Here is a 15,064-nt window from a genome sequence, read left to right as displayed (position 1 = left end):
CGGCCGTGTTATCAGGAGAGGAGATGAAAAGATCCCCAACTGGTGTTTGTTACTTCTGACTGCAGACATCAAGGATCTGTCACTGGCAGAGCAAAAAGGGAACGATATTATTTTTGGTTTGATCAGGCTGTCTTCCCTCTCCAAGTACTGCAGGCTACAGCGGGGCTCACTAGACACGAGATGCTGCCCAATGCTCGCTCTGATTTACCTTTGCCTTGGTGCAGGTTAGTCACAAGGGAGAGAAGTGCTTTTTTAATTACAAAGGAAGCATTTGTAGTCTTTCATGCTGGCAGAGACCTGGGGGCAAAGCTGATATGCAAAATGTATTTTGACTTGCTTTAATGTCTCTTTCAGGCTGCTGACGCCTCTCCTGCATCTCCCTGCCAGTCATCCGAGCCTTGTCCTGCAGCCGCGGAGGATCAGGCAGGTCTGGTTTTGGGAGCAGGGACCTCGGTGTCACAGAGGGGTACCATGACGTCTCCGAACTCCAGTCCTCTGGAGCCTGGAGGGGAGAGCCGAAGCAGGTGAATTTAAAAGCTGGAGCAGGAGAGGAGGGAATCCCTCTCTTCCAGGAGGGTAGGCATGCTGCAAGCAGCGCTGGGAGATGCCGGATCCCACAGACGCTGAGCCGTTCCCCCTTTCTCCATCCATCCCGCTTCCTAATAGAGAGAGAGATCAAATCAAAGATGACAGGATTATTTATTGAGGTGTTTGTTTGAAGTTGAACGGACAGGAATCACGTTTCAAAACCGTAAGAGAAAGAGCTTTTTAGCTCTCTTCCTTTCTACAAAATAGCAACCGCATCACCGCACGCCACGGGGATGTCAGGGTGAATCTGTTTCACTGACAACAAGATTGTTCTGTCTAGACGGGGAAGCGCTGCTGAACTGAGTCTGCAGAATAATTTAAAGCCAAAATACTTTACAGACATTAAATTTAAAATAAAAACTGCCTTGACACAGATGATGCTTGATGGATAGCTTCTGTGGGGCTGGGATGGCTTTAAGACAGAGCTTGATAGTAGTGATTGACAGATGTCACTCAGCGTGACCCGGTGACTGCTGACCTGTCACCTCTCCCAAACAAGTTCTTCCACACGAGTGGGTCCATTGAGGCATCTGGGTAGCCCCATGGAGCTCAGTGCAGGGCTCCTCTGCAATACTTGGATCTGTCTTGAATTTTGTGGTTCCTAGGCAGCCTGCCCAGCCCTCCCCAGCCCCTCGGTGCCCTATCCCTGCTGCGCTGCCAGCTGCGTGGCCACCCCTCCGCCTGACCGCTGCCGAGGGACGCAGGAGCAGAAATGGCTGTGTGGAGGGGATATGAGCCTTGCATTTGCCATCTGCCTGGAGGGGCTGGCAGCCAGGGCTGTCTGAGGCAGAGAGATGTGGCGGTGCAATTGCAGCCCAGCTGGCATAAGGAATTTACTTTCTTCTGGCAGAAAAAGAAAGATGAAATATTAAAAGCATGGCTCAAAGGCTCAATATATATGGTTTGGTGGTTTTTTTTCCCCTTTCTGAAGAGGGCTTCTGCTCAGAAGTGCTTCAGTGTGGCTCAGAGACAGCAGCTGGTCAGAGCAGGAGAGATGCCAGCCATCAGGAGAGAGCGGGGAGTGGGGCTGAAGTAAGGGAGGAAGAAGAGGCGCGTCTCGGGTGGGCTGATCTCGGGGCTCGGGGTGAACGCTGACACTTCAACTCCACCATAGCCTTTAGGACGCGTGCTTTCGTCTCGTTTGGCTCCTGTTCAATGGCAGGAAATAAAAACTCTTTCCTTGTCTCTGTAGATGAGGGCAGTGCTCCTCTGGAGTAGGACACCTTCCTGCTGGCCGCTGCCCTGGGGTTAGGGAGGATGCAAGACGGGAGGAGCAGAGGGCTCAGCCAAGGCATCTGTCGGCTCCTTCTGGAGAAGTCCTGACGGCTCCCAACTTACCGTTTCTGGCATCCTGGTGAGTGAGCCCAAGTGTTCCCAAGAGTCCCTGATGACTTCCTGAAGTGATGATGGTACGAGGTTTCTCCCAGGGCTGAGCTATTCCATTTGCTTCTGCTGATGAACTTAGGGGCAGGCTGTCAAGGGAGAGAGCGTGGCTGTCAAGCAGCAAGGCACGCCGACGCAGAGATGTGCGGTGTCCTAAACTCAGTAAAATTTGAGGCCTCCTATTTTTTTTTTTTTTCCCAAGCGGTCACCAGACTTTGTGTGCCTTCACGCAGCAGTTCAGCCGCTGGGTGGGTGGCAGGACCCGGCATCCCAAACTCGCGGGGAGCGCAAGAGGAGAGATGGCTGTGAGATATAACAGGGAGGGAGAACCTAGGTCTGTGCATTTGCCAAGCGAGGAGCTGTGGAGAGAAACAGTTCAGGCTGTTTAAAGCTTTTCCTTCTGTCTCTTCCTTTGACTTCTTTTTTTTCTGCCCTCCCTCTGCGTTAGCGGGTCTGGGCCAGATTCAGAGATAATGTGGGAAAGGGAAGATGCAAGTTCAGCGTGGCAGGGAGTGGGCTTGGAGCAGTCTTAACTTTATACCTCTGCAAATGCTGGCAGTGAGTGCTACTTATTTGCTGATCAAGGATGTACCCGAACGAAGCACGCTGGGGAGACAGTCGCTTGTTCAGGCTCAAGAAATGGGTGAGCAGTGAAACAGAGTTTGACCTCAACTCCAACTCTAGCTGCTGCCTTGCCTCTTAACTTTTGGCTCCTGCATCATCTCTGGCAGCACAGGGAGAGGGCAGGCAGCAGAAGGGGGGACCCTGATGTCCCCCCCTTCCCGCAGCCTTATCTTCTGCGTTCCCCTGCCTGCCTCCCTGCTGCTGCTGCCGCCTCGTGAAAGACCTTGTGATTAATTATACTGCTCCGCAGCCTCCAAAAATTTATTTAGGGTTTTATGTTTGCTGCTGCTTACACAATGGTAAATCTGCTGTGGCTGCGTCTCAAGCAGGTGGCAGCTAATAGGTCAATAAAGTGAATCGCACCATTAGAGCTGTCGAGCTGGGCTGCCGGGAGCCAGGCAGGCAGGTAGAGGGGAAAGCTGCAGAGAAGTCAAGACCGATCTGCTTTAGCAGAAATGCATCTGGCTATGCTGGCTTGCAGGAAATTGCTCACTTCCCTGATAGCATCCCCTGCTTTAATAGATCAATTTTTCCACTATAGTTTGCCTAGCTTAAGCTTTCTTCTCCCTGCATCCCATGCTTTCCTAAGAATTAGTCTATAGGACCTTTTAATCTCCAGGAGCTTTGGAAGTTGTTTTTCCTTAAAGATCTTCATTGCCTTTTCCTTGGGGTGTACAGAAAAGGGGGGCTGGGGGGACCATAAAAAGCCCCCCCCAAAATGCTGCCAAAGGATGCAGAAATCTGCCCAACTTGAAATAGATAGCAACCACCTAAGGAAATTTAGAAATCGCCTCTGAGCATCTCGCTTAGTGCTGCTGTTGAAGGATTAGGGATGGTACTCCTTGAATAGATAAAAATCACTGTCGTACCTGCTTTTCAGAAGAAGAGGATGAGGCAGGTGTGACTCCCTCATCCTGCGCAGGGTCTCTGCTCCTGCCTGGAAGGGAGCAGGCTCGTTTGTATGTGCTGCTAATTCATATGAGGTGGGAATCTCTTCCTGATGGCCTGGTGCAGAGCTGTACCTGCTTTGTACCGCTTCCCAGAAGGAAGGGAAGTGCGAGCTGTGTTTTTGCGTTGGCCGTGCCAGCGGAAAAAGCTGCGTTCGGTTTGCTTCGCGCAGTGTTGCGAGCTGGGGCTGTGTGCTGTCCTCCCAGGGAAAATGGGGCTGGAGGCAATGACTCGCTCTGAACCTGCTCTGGGATGCTGAGCCTACGCAGGCGACGGTATCACCTTGTGATGTTAAAGCTGCTACGTCCACCGGCTGATGTACCACCGACGTGCGAGGGTGTGCGTGCTGCCTTCCCGTGCTCTATATACGGAGCCTCCAGTAGACTGCATCCTCACTGGAAAGGCGATTCAGATATCCTGGCTCCTCCTGTTCCTCCTTGTTAGTGCCGTACTGTTGGTTTTTAATGTTTCTGCAGCGATGGTTTGTATAAATCGAAGCAGGTTGTATTTATTCTATAAAACTTTGTAGGTATCTTGCATTGGATGTCACCTCCCAGCGCACAGTGAGCAATTCAGCTTAAGGAATCATCACCAACGCCATTATCTTTATTGCCAGTCCTGCCTGATAAATCTGCTCCCTCTGGGACAGCCAAGCCCAGCGAGTAAGCCAGACCCACTGTACGTGTATGTATTTAGGAGAGAGCAGAGCTGATGCTCAGGAGCTGCTTGCAGGGTTCTCAACAACAGGCGCTCAAAACGACCCTGAGGGTTGCTTAAAAAACCACAGAATTAACAGGGCTCTCATGCAGCCAGCCTTGGGGGTCCCTGGGCTTTTTCAGCACTTTGGGGACTGGGCTTCAAATTCTTCTCTCCAGCATGGAGGGGCAGAGATTTGCTATAATTTTGTGAGCCAAGTGCCCTGTTGTCCTTTCCCTGACCTGCGGCTGGGCCGTGAAGCTGCACATCAGGTATTGCAAAACTCGGCATTGAAACAGTGACTTTTGATGGACTACAACTTTACTGAGCGTGATGTTGCTTTACCGAGCTGTGTCCCACGTAAGCAAGATCGTCTGGTATTTGGTGCCCTTTAGGACAGACCAGGCGTGCGCGCTCCCAGCACGTCATGCCCCCCGTCCTGTCACCCCCAGACCAGTGGCTGGTGGTGCCTGAGCAGGACCAAGCTGGGCTGGGAGCTCTGGTTCATGGATCCTGGTCGGCGGTAACATCTTCCCCGCAGCTCAGACGGCTTGTGGGAGCCAGGAGCTCTCGTCTCGCCCGGGCCGGCTGCCTGGCTGCGTGCTGTCTCTGACAAACAGCTTTTCTCCTGCTGAATTGCTAGTACCGCTTTTCCCCTCCATTTCAGGCGTGAGTGCCTCAAGGGGACATCCCTGTGGTCTGTGGGCTCCTGGAGGCGCAGATCACAGCTGGCTTCTCGTGGAGCCGCGACAGCTCCCTGGGCAGAAGCAGTCTTCCCCAAGCCCCGGCTACGCCGCTTGCACGAGCTGGTTTCTATCTGGCATGCCTGGTGGCACCGCCGAGCTGTCCGAAATCACCCACGCGCTGCAGATACAGCCTTGTCTGTGGCTTCCTTCTGGGAAAGGGAGCTCGCTTTTGGCTTGGAGCATCTGATGAGAAACAAGCCGGGTACCAACGACCGCGTCTGCTGCGTTGCCTCTTGCTGAAGCACGGGAACGGTCGGAGAAATGTCCCCCTTTGCCACCGTCTTCAGGCAGAAGGGGCTTGTGGAGCCTGGCAGGGGCAGAGGAGCTTTCTGAAAAGCAGGGGGGTCCCCGAATTCCCGGCTCCGGGGTCTGCTGCTACGCTGGCGCTGCAAAAACGGGGCCGGTCTTTGCCCCATGAGTGCCCCGTGCCCTCCTTTGGGGCAGCGGTGGGGCTGCTGAGGAGCGCGGTGCAGGCACTGCCCGCTGCTGCAGGCAGGAGAAGGGCTCTGAGCAGGTGATGGTGAACACAGAAAACTGCCTAACAGCTCCCTTCTGAGGCCAGGGGACTTTGGTGGAGAAAGTGACTTTTATAGAAATAGAGGAGACTTCCTTTTGGGTCAAGTGCTCTGGAAACGAATGATTTTGAGATGAAAGCCTTTTTGCTCGGGTAATACAGACTCACATTGCCTAGAGGGAAGTCTGCCTTGTGCTGGGGTATTTTTCCCTCTGGGGCCATTCCGATTGCTTTTGAAGATGAATTTTCAACATACAAAGGAGAAGAAGAAAGCTGAGAGAAAGAAAGGGCTTTAAAAAATATCAGGGGTTCTCGTGGTCTGTTTTAATTTGTTAGCATGTCTCTCTTGCTCGTAACACCCCTGCCGGGTGCAGGGCTTGTTCCTCCTCTTCCCTTCATGACTTGCTCCTTCTCCCTGGCATCTTCATCAATCCCAGTCTCTGGATTTATTCCCCCCCCCCCCCCCTTTTTTTTTTTTCTCCTTTCTAGGCCAACCTTTTCGCACCCAGGGCTGCTTGGCAGCCTGTGTGCTGGGAATAAACCTCCAAATACACACCCCTGCTCTGGCTGGCCCCCACGTATCCAAAAGCCAGCGGGTTACGATCTTCGTTGCATGATGTGCATCCCTCCCACCCTCTTCAGATGCAGTGGGACGTGTCCGTCTGTCGGGGTCCTTGGCGTGGTACCCCTTGGTGCTGTGCTCAGGTGCTCCCCAACCTGGCTATAACTGGCCCAGAGATCACTTGTTGTGCCTGAGCTGTCCCCAGGGCAGAAGCAGGAGAACAGCGAGGTGAAGCCCTCTCTGAAAGAGGTATGGAATGGGCCCTTTTCTTATCAGTTTATCATCTGAGGGATGTCTTTCGAAAACATGTTATGCCCCATGGACTGAAGGTCTCCAAAGCCTGTTCTGGCTTTGGTAAGACTATGGGAAGCATCAGTGTCTCACTTCTCTGGTTTTTGCTGGTTTCTCCTCCCCTGTTCTGGAGGAATGAGGTGCATGCAGGGCTCTTCTCTGCTGCTGCTAAGTGTGAAATGCTGTAAAACCTAAGCATTGATTTCTCAATCAAAGGTGTCTGTTTTCTCCCTGGTCTGGGGCTTTAATGCCTGCAAATCCATCTTTCGCTCCCCAGCGGTTTGCTTTAAGATTTTTCAATCAACTGTTGTGCTTCAGAGCTTTGGGAAGGGAATAGATTCAGTCAAGCTGATGTTTCTTGTGCTGGCTCGCTGGTGGGTTTTGAATGAGACAGAAACCAGACAGAGCCCATGGGGGCTCTCGAGTCTCAGGCGAGACTTTTACCTGTGCCTAGCTGTGGTGTAGGAGAACATTGGTCTACGGGGCTTTGGAAAGCTGTGGGTCTTCCTCCCACCCCAGCAGTGAACCTGGCTCAGCAGGTCTGTGGTCCCCAGGCTTTGTGGATTGCAGGCTGAAGTTGCAGTATGTCCTGTCAACAGATGCCAGAAAAACCTGAAGACTTTTAAAAAAAACAAAAAAAAAACCAAAAAAAAAAAACCAAACCAAAAAAACCCAACCACCACCACGTTCCCATCTGTGCTTCCCATATTTTCATAGCAATCACGATGATTGCTCCCTGTTTTCAAAGCATGGTACTCTGCTGTTGTTTAAGTGCTGTATAACTGATGCAAGCCTTGTCGCTGAAATGCAACTGCTGCTGTGGAGGAGCACAACAGCTTGGGGTGGAAAGGATTGCTGCTGCCCGTGATTGCTCTCTTGCAGAGATTGCTGTCGGTGACCTGAGCTGGGAGAGTCGGCTGCAGCTCCTGCCTTGGCCGCTGCCTGCTTAATCATCTGGGGTCGATTGCTGCTGCTGTTTAAGCTCAGCTTTCCCCCTGCTGAAGGAGGGTGAATGCCATGGGAAGCCCTTTCCAAAGACCAGAGCTGGGGCTGGTTTGCAGCCCTGGGAGGTGCAGGTGGAGCTTAGAGTGGAGCAAAGGGGGAGGGTGAAATGCAGGTGACTCCTGGTGCTAATTGTATGCAGCAGATTTATCTGGAAGGAGCTGAAGGAAGCGTATCAAGGATGTCTCAGCTATTCAAGTGAGAAATCAAATTAAACTTTGCATCAAATAGTAGAGCTGCTCTGTGCTAGGAGTTATGTCAAATTCATTAAAGGTTTCTACACACCAGCCCCGCAGGAGTTAGTGGAGAGAAAAACCAGTGCTCTGTGTCAGGGGGCTGTGTTTGCCTGCTCACCTGGATGTGTTAATGATGTGGGTAGAGGAAGAGGGGATTATTGCTTTAACCTTCAAGATTACCCATGTGTGGAGCAGGGAGGGGGACACTGACTCCACAGCAATGAACATAATAATTCTGTGTGCCGCTGCCAGCAAGCTGGGAAGTGTGTCCATCAGCCTGCACTGAGGGATGCGAGGTGAGGACTGGGACAAAAGCCCCAGCAAGCTGGAATTGCGGAAAACGCTCTCATCCCAGTTCCTCATCTGCTGGTCTCCCATTAAGAGGCTGGGAGATGGAGTCCCTTGGGACCCCTGGGGTGTCTGGGAGGTGGATGGGAGTAATCCGAAGGAGATCAAAATACCAGTATCACACAGAAGTATGCGTTCAGACTTGCTTCTCATCAGGCACGAGTCCACGCTTGCTCTAGGCCAGGAAAAGATCTGGACAACACACTGCTCCCTCTGTGGGGACAGATTGCTCGGAGGCTGGATGGAGCACAGACTTGGCAGGAGAGAGCCTGCAGCCAGGAGGAAGCCTCTAGCGCGGTGGCACGGGCATCGTCTGCCGGGAATCTGTGATGCCACGGGAGTTTGGCCGCAAAATGATTACCCCACGCTGTACACCAGAGGCTCTGAGAGCTGCCGGCTGACCAAAGCATGACCATACCCGCTTGTCACCAGCGGTGGGGCATGCCAAAGAGCTGGCGGACATCAGGAGGAGGAGAGGAACATCAAGCTTCATCCGCTGCAAATGCCGAATGCCAAAGTTTCCTCTGGCTCATGTGCTAAGGCCCAGGCTTGGCTAATACTAGCTGATTTTTTTTTTTATTTATTTTTTTTTTTTCATTCCTGATGCATGTTGTGCATTGCTTTAGAAGTACTCAAGCACTAGCTTGATATTTAAAAGCCATTTGCGGCACTGCTGCTCTGCTGGCAGGAGAAATTAATCTGACCCCGGGGTGTACATATCCTGGTGTTGGAGCAGGGCAACCCGAGAACAGGCAGGGGTGAGTCTCCTCAGGTGTCCTGCCTGCTGCTAGGTCTGGATTAGGGCTCTCCAGCCAAGCAAATGTCTTTCCTCCCTCCTTTTCTGTTGAGTTGTAAGAATTTTCAGGAATTTAAGATGCTAAACCTCAATTAGGCAACACTTATTAATTTCCAAGGTGTAATTTATTTACAAAGTATTCCCCTTCACAGCAGCAAATGCTGTTAATTGCTGTAGTTTGCTTTCCAGCCTAGGATTTGAGACTTGAAAAGCCCATGAATGTGGCTGCTAGGCAGGCAGGGCTGGCTCCGGGGGGATCTTGCTACCTGGGGGTACGAGGAGCTCATGGAGGAGCTGACTCTGACCCAGGCACCCCAGCTTTTGCTCAAAGCAGTCCCTGTCCTAGGGCACGGGAACAGGCCAAGGAGCAGGAATTCCTGTTCTCTTTTCGCGGCTGTATTAACCCAACCGTTCTGCAGTGCCTTTTGCTCTCTCTGCTCTTCGGCTTGGTTCATTTGCCCTCAGCGTGATACGGGTATCCTCATCCTGCTCCAGTGTTGCTGCAAGGCTGAGCGAGCTGCCTCTCTGTAGATCTGGAGGCAGAGCTGCAGAAAATCAGTGGGGCCAGGAGAAGATGAGGTACTACACGCTTGTCCTTCAAGCTGCCAGCACCGGGGATGGCATCTTTGCAGCGTGATGGCTCAAGGCTATTTTTTTTTTCTCTTTTCTCTCTGGCATAGGCTGTTGCTCAGAGCTGCAGAGATGCTGTACTGAAGCTTTGCTGACATGCAAAGCCCTGCGACTAATTCCTCCGAAGCAGGCTGTGCCGTTCACCTGCGAGACACCAGCTCCTCCAGGATGAGGTGGGCTGTGGGGCAGGGGAGGGGAGCAGCCTCCTGTGTTTTGGGGAAGGAGAAGGTCTCTTCCCTCCTGTCCACGGACTCAGTGGATTGCCTCTTGCCATCTAGACGAGCAACATCTTTAGGAGGGTCTCCCAGGTGGCTCTTTGGGGAAAGAAGTTGGAGGTTGATCGAAGTACCTCGTGCAGAGTCAAAACACTGCCTTCACCTTCTTGTGCTTCCCAAGGACCACTGGAAAAGGGCAAACCAGAGGTGCTCCCCTTCCCCTCGCACAGGGCTGCGGGACCGCTGGGGGCGAGTGAGTTTGTGTAGGACCCGTGATGAGGTCCTTGTCTTGGTTTGGCTCCAGAGGCACTGCTGTAACCCTGATGTTTCATGCAGACTTAGACAAATTATTGCAAAATAGCCCTGTCTTATCTTCTGGCAGGCCTGACCGTGTACCCAGCTCAGCCTGTTAATGAAGCAATTGTTCTACACAATGGATTTAGCCATCAGCCATCGCCTCCAGTTGAGCTTGATCTATAATGCCTGTTTGTAGGCACGGGAAGCGTTCAGCGCTCCCAGGAGCGGGTGGTGTGCGAAGTCTGGATTTATTAGCCATCTGGCATGCTGCTGGGCCATTTGTTACCGAGGATCTTGCAGGAAGAGCCTCTGATGCTACAGTGAACTCCGTGCTGTAGGGAGAGTCAGGGTAATTTCTGGGAGCTCATGGCGGGGGGAGTCCTGGCTTCTCAAGTGCCTAAAACCAGTGAGTTCGGACCACTGCCCACCCGCTGTGATGTTCCTCTTGAACGTCCCGGGCCAGGTATCCATGGAGAAGCGTGACCTGCTTCTTCCTAGGCTGAGCGTGCCAGGATGCTGCCGGAGGAGCTTCTGGTTTTGTTTCTTAAGCCTGACCTCTTCCTTGTGCATTTGGTGATGCCTCGTGATGTGGCAAGCAGGGAACGTGCCTTTTCTCTCCATGGCTGACCTGTGTAGCAGGAATCCAGCCCTGGAGCATCCCCTGCCCTTTGCAGGGCTTGTGTGCAGATGTTGAGCTGGGCAGCTCCAGAAAATGAAATGCAAATGAAATGGAAAGCCGAGGGGCAAGGGGGCTGCTGACTTCTTCACCGCTGAACTCTGCTGCCTGCAGGAGAATTGTATTCTAGCTGTTGCTTGTGTTCTTCTTCCCTGATTAGCCTGGGCAATGCACTGGCAAGATAAAGGAAGGCAATTTCCTCGGCTCACGCTGAGATCTTATTATGCATTTCCATGAAGCGAAAAGGGAGGAGGGAGCAGCCCGAGCCTTCTGAAGCTCAGGGGCTGCAGAGTTGTACAGCACGATAACCCTGCCAGCCCTCGGGGTGGGCTGAGGGAGGGTTACCCAGCCGCTAAGAAGCGAGGTTAATGACTCGGAGCCGGGGTGCTGGCTTTCTGCTGCCGCCCGGACCACGCAGGTAGCCGAAGAGCAAGGGCTGCAGATGCGGATGAGTTGGTGGGGAGATCAGGTTGGACGTCAGGGTCTAGCAGAGGGGTGGAGAGCAGGGTGCTTGCGTCTTTCTCCCTTTTCTCCCTGGTTTGAGTCGGTATCTGTGTGCATGAGCGACGCAGAGCAGCATGGTCTCCTGTGAAATGGTGGCAGTGGGTGGTGGAGAAGGTGGCTGGTCCTGTGGGCCAAGGGGTGAAAGGGGGGGTGTCTGCACTCCCAGAGTTGTTTGCAGAGAGCCTGGGAGATGGCTGGATGAGGTCTTTTTTATTTTTCTCAGGTAGGGACCTACTCAGCACTCCCTCCCCACCTTCGCCTCCCCACCATCCCCGTTCTGCGGGGCTGTGTGGTCCCAGCCTCACCTGATCCCGCAGCCTTCAGCAGAGTTATGTCCTGACCACGGTCCCTCTCGCGTCTCCCAGGCCAGGATTAAAGTGCACATAACCTCAGTCAGGAGTTGGTTTTCTGCTGGGGCTGAGGGTCCTGCTGCCTGTTCAAGTGAGGGGACGTTTCCCTGGCAAAGGGCTGATCACAGACCACGGTTTTGCTTCTTAACACAGCAGTAGGGAGCCCAGCTTTAAATATGGCTCGCTAATGAAAAAGCTCCTTTGAAGACCATTGTACTTTGCAGAAATAAGTGCCTGCGCTGCTAGGGTTGCTTTTAAAACCTCTAACCACTGTGTTCTTCGGCGGCTTAAGCAACGTGCATAATAAACCCCTGAAATGAAGTTGGGCTCTTATGATAAGAAGAAAGCACGAGGTTGGAATAAACTGAAATGAGAGGAGTGAGGGGGCTGGTTCCTAACGGTGCTGAGCCCTCCCCCAGGTCACGGTGGGACTCCTTCACTGGGAACCGGGGTGGTGGGAGGTCTGCGCTTAGCTAATGAGCGAGGGCTGGGCAAGTGATTAGTGCCTCGCAGCCACCTCCCCATGGCCTTATTACAGGGTTAGTCATTGTGAATGTCAGTCTGGTCGGAAATGATTATGACTGCCCAGAAATCGTTAGTGCTTGCCACGCCACGAGTACAAGTCCCTCGCTTCTGCTTTTCTCTGTTGGACGTATGGGTGCCTGGGGAAGGAGATTTCATGTATGGGGATGATCCCTGTAGGGCTCACTGAGGTGTGCAGGCTTGGGTTTTAAGCCCGAGCCCATACTGTGCTGGCTAATGGCCCTGCTTCATCGTGAGGACATGAGCAGAGTTGCTGGTGCGTGGACATTTGTGGGAAGCCCACAGCGGCAAGGGTTGCCCAGGTCAGGACAGAGGACCCAGGAGATGTCACAGGTCCTGGTTAGCGGGGGAAAGAGAGAACGAACGATGCTACCGCTGCTAGCCCATGTCAGCCTGTGATGGGACCCAGGAGGTGGTTTCAGGAGGTGGCAGGGTACCTCCAGCACCCTGCGTTGACCACGGGGAACAGCAGGAGGCTGTGAGTCCTGGAGCTGCATCTCTGCCCTCAAGCGCAGCACTGGGTCCCGACAAACCATCAGCTGGAAGGAGGGTGCTCAGCAACTGCTGCTTCTTGATTAGCACAGGGAAATGAGGGTGACCACCTCCTCCCTGTCTGCTGGGAAAGGTGTAAGCTGTGTGCTCGGTAAATTCAGCAGGCCGTTGGCTCCGCTCTCCATCGTGGGCTCTGTCTGGTTGGGCTGCGGGTGGCCTGGTTGGGATCTGAACTGCCTCGGGGGATGCTGCTCCGTCCTCTCCTCTCCTGCCCCAGCCCCAAGGTGAGACGCAAGCGCGCGTATCCAGCGGTACCCGAGTCCCTGCCTTCTCCTTGTCCCCTGACACAAAGAGCTGTGGATGAATGAAGCCAGCGAGGGTGTTGCGAAGCCAGGAAACCCGCTGTGCTTTTAGGGAACGGCACTGTCTGGAAACTTGCCTCGCGTGCTGGAGAAGCCTGGGTTCATGACAGAAGCATCCTTTAGGTAAATTGCTTTTGTTGGGTTGTTAGATATATAATTCATGCCCTCATGGATGTTGGGGGTGTATAAAGCCATATCCGAATGGTTTATTCATCAGTGGCGCTCGGTCCCTTCGTGCCATGCCCTGTCCCTTCCCACCCTGTGGCACGTCTGTGCAGCAAGACGGAAGGGAGGTGGAGGGGTGCGCGGTACCTTCGCTGTCTGCCCGGCTCCGGTGCCCGTCTCCCTCTGCGTTGTGCTGGGAGATCAGAGGGGACGTGAGGCTGGAGACGTGTTTGCTCCCCCACCAGACCCAGGGAGACGTCCCTGGCCTCCAGCCCAGCCCTCGGCATCGCGGGGACGCCCAAGGCAGACCCTTCCCCACGTACATCCCTGGCAGCAGCCAAGGCACGGCCCCGAATATCCCCTCTCTCTTCTGCACTAATCCCATTCAGACCCTGTCCTCCACTTCTCCCTGGCGAGGCTGCAGGCACGAGAGACCGGCTGCTTCGTTTAGGGCGGAATAGATTAGCTCTCACCCTCGGGAGCAGCTCGCTCAGCTTGCACTTGAGATAAGCGAGGCCGTGTCCTCCTGGCTGTCGGACTCCTCAGCAGCTGGCGGAGCTGTGATTAGCCTCAATTTATGCAGGCTGTTAAACAAACACCTGCAAGGTTCAGGGACAGAGAAGCCAAGTCATTTTTGCAAGCAAATAGTCATGTTGCATTAAACTGAGAACGCTGTCCTTTTTTTTTTTTTTCTTTTTTTTTTTTTTTTTTTGTGGTGCCTGTTAGAGCTCCGAAGCATCTCCAGTCTCTGTGAAATTTGTAGGGGTACGAGCCAGAGAGATTGCTGCGAGCAACAGTGACTCTAATATCGTGTGATATTCTTGCAGCGCTGGGCTGATTGCTGTGGGCACGAGCACGGTTGTGACTTCTGGGGTTGCTGCTATAGCTGACAATTTCTAAGCTTGTTCTGTTCTTATTGCTTTCTCTGCTGTTTGCAGTTCTCTGTAGCTCACCCCTAATCTCCTGCAATAGACCCACCATTATTGCCAGCGGTATGATGGGTAGCATCGAAGGGGCACCGTGATGTCGAGATCTGTTGAGTGTTAATAGAAGGGCTTAATGCGGAGAAAAGGAAATCCTGCTCCTCCACAGGCCTTGCCAAAGAATCTCATTTAATTAACCTCAGAGGTGATTACTTACAGCGGTGTTGTGTGCCAGCAAGGAGCCCAAAAATAGTCTCCATCCAAATGCAGCTCGAAGGCAGGCGGCTTTCCCCCTTGGAAAGTCCGACCAGACCTGCAGCTGAGAAGGGCTAGAGCAAAACAAGGCTGAAGTAGCATTACCCATCCAGAAGTTTGACTCAAATTGCAGGGACGTTGTTGCATATGGATGCATATGTTTTCTCCCAGTGGGATCCCCAAGCCCCGGAGCAGACTGAAGGGGTTGGTCTGTGAATGGCAGTGCCTTGGCCGTGGACCTGCCTCGTCTGCCGCCCCATGCTTGTGCGTGGGAAGTGGATGGATTTCTTCCTCCCTGGGCATTTCCTTCCAGTCCTAAGGGAATTCTTTCAGCGAAAGCCTTTGCTTGTTTCTTCATGGGTAGCTGGAGAAATCCCATCCTCCCAGATAAAGGACATGTCAGTATTACTGTTGCCCACCACTGTAATGCATCCCTTCCTTGTGGCCACATGAAGGGGACATCTGCAGCGATCAAGCAACCTGCTGGTCTCTCCTCCATCCTCCACTCTTGCCTCCACCGTGCCCCGGGATGTTCTTTCTACCCTATATTTTTTGCACTCAGTTTGCTAAGTCCTTTTCATATAGAGGAAAAAAAAAAGAAAGTAGCTCCGTAATTTACTATGGGTACAAGCAACTGGCAGCAGAACTCAAGCCTTTGGCTCCACGGCCCCTCGAGTAAATAATCTGGCAGAGTGGAGGCAGATGCCCGTTCTCACTGCTGGCTGTCTCCTCTGGGAAAACAGGACTGCTTCTCGGGGGAGCTGTGAAGAGCTCAGGCCAGCCGAGGGAGTAGAAGATGGAGTCCCGTGGGTTGATTTTGGGGTTTGGAGAGTTGCTTTCCACTTAAATTGCCTAAATTGTGTATTTTCTCCCTCATTTTTTTTCTAAGGCACTGAGCTTTCCCTTGGCGTCAAGGGA

At 53.0% G+C, this 15,064-nt stretch overlaps 1 protein-coding gene across 2 annotated transcripts in view; it reads left to right on the top strand.

Moving 5' to 3' along the window:
* Window positions 1-15,064, top strand: part of SUDS3 (SDS3 homolog, SIN3A corepressor complex component) — a 67,701-nt gene that overhangs the window by 36,606 nt on the left and 16,031 nt on the right. For both annotated transcript variants that reach the window (XR_012652366.1, XR_012652365.1), the window contains 3 exons: window positions 355-524; window positions 1,781-1,942; window positions 9,415-9,537. The gene's annotated coding sequence lies outside the window, so the exon portion shown is untranslated. The remainder of the gene's footprint in view (window positions 1-354; window positions 525-1,780; window positions 1,943-9,414; window positions 9,538-15,064) is intronic.

The sequence above is a fragment of the Buteo buteo genome, chromosome 11 (assembly GCF_964188355.1).
Source record: "Buteo buteo chromosome 11, bButBut1.hap1.1, whole genome shotgun sequence".
Lineage (NCBI taxonomy): Eukaryota > Metazoa > Chordata > Aves > Accipitriformes > Accipitridae > Buteo > Buteo buteo.
The sequence above is the reverse complement of the archived record's forward strand: the minus strand, read 5'-3'. Positions and strand labels throughout refer to the sequence as shown.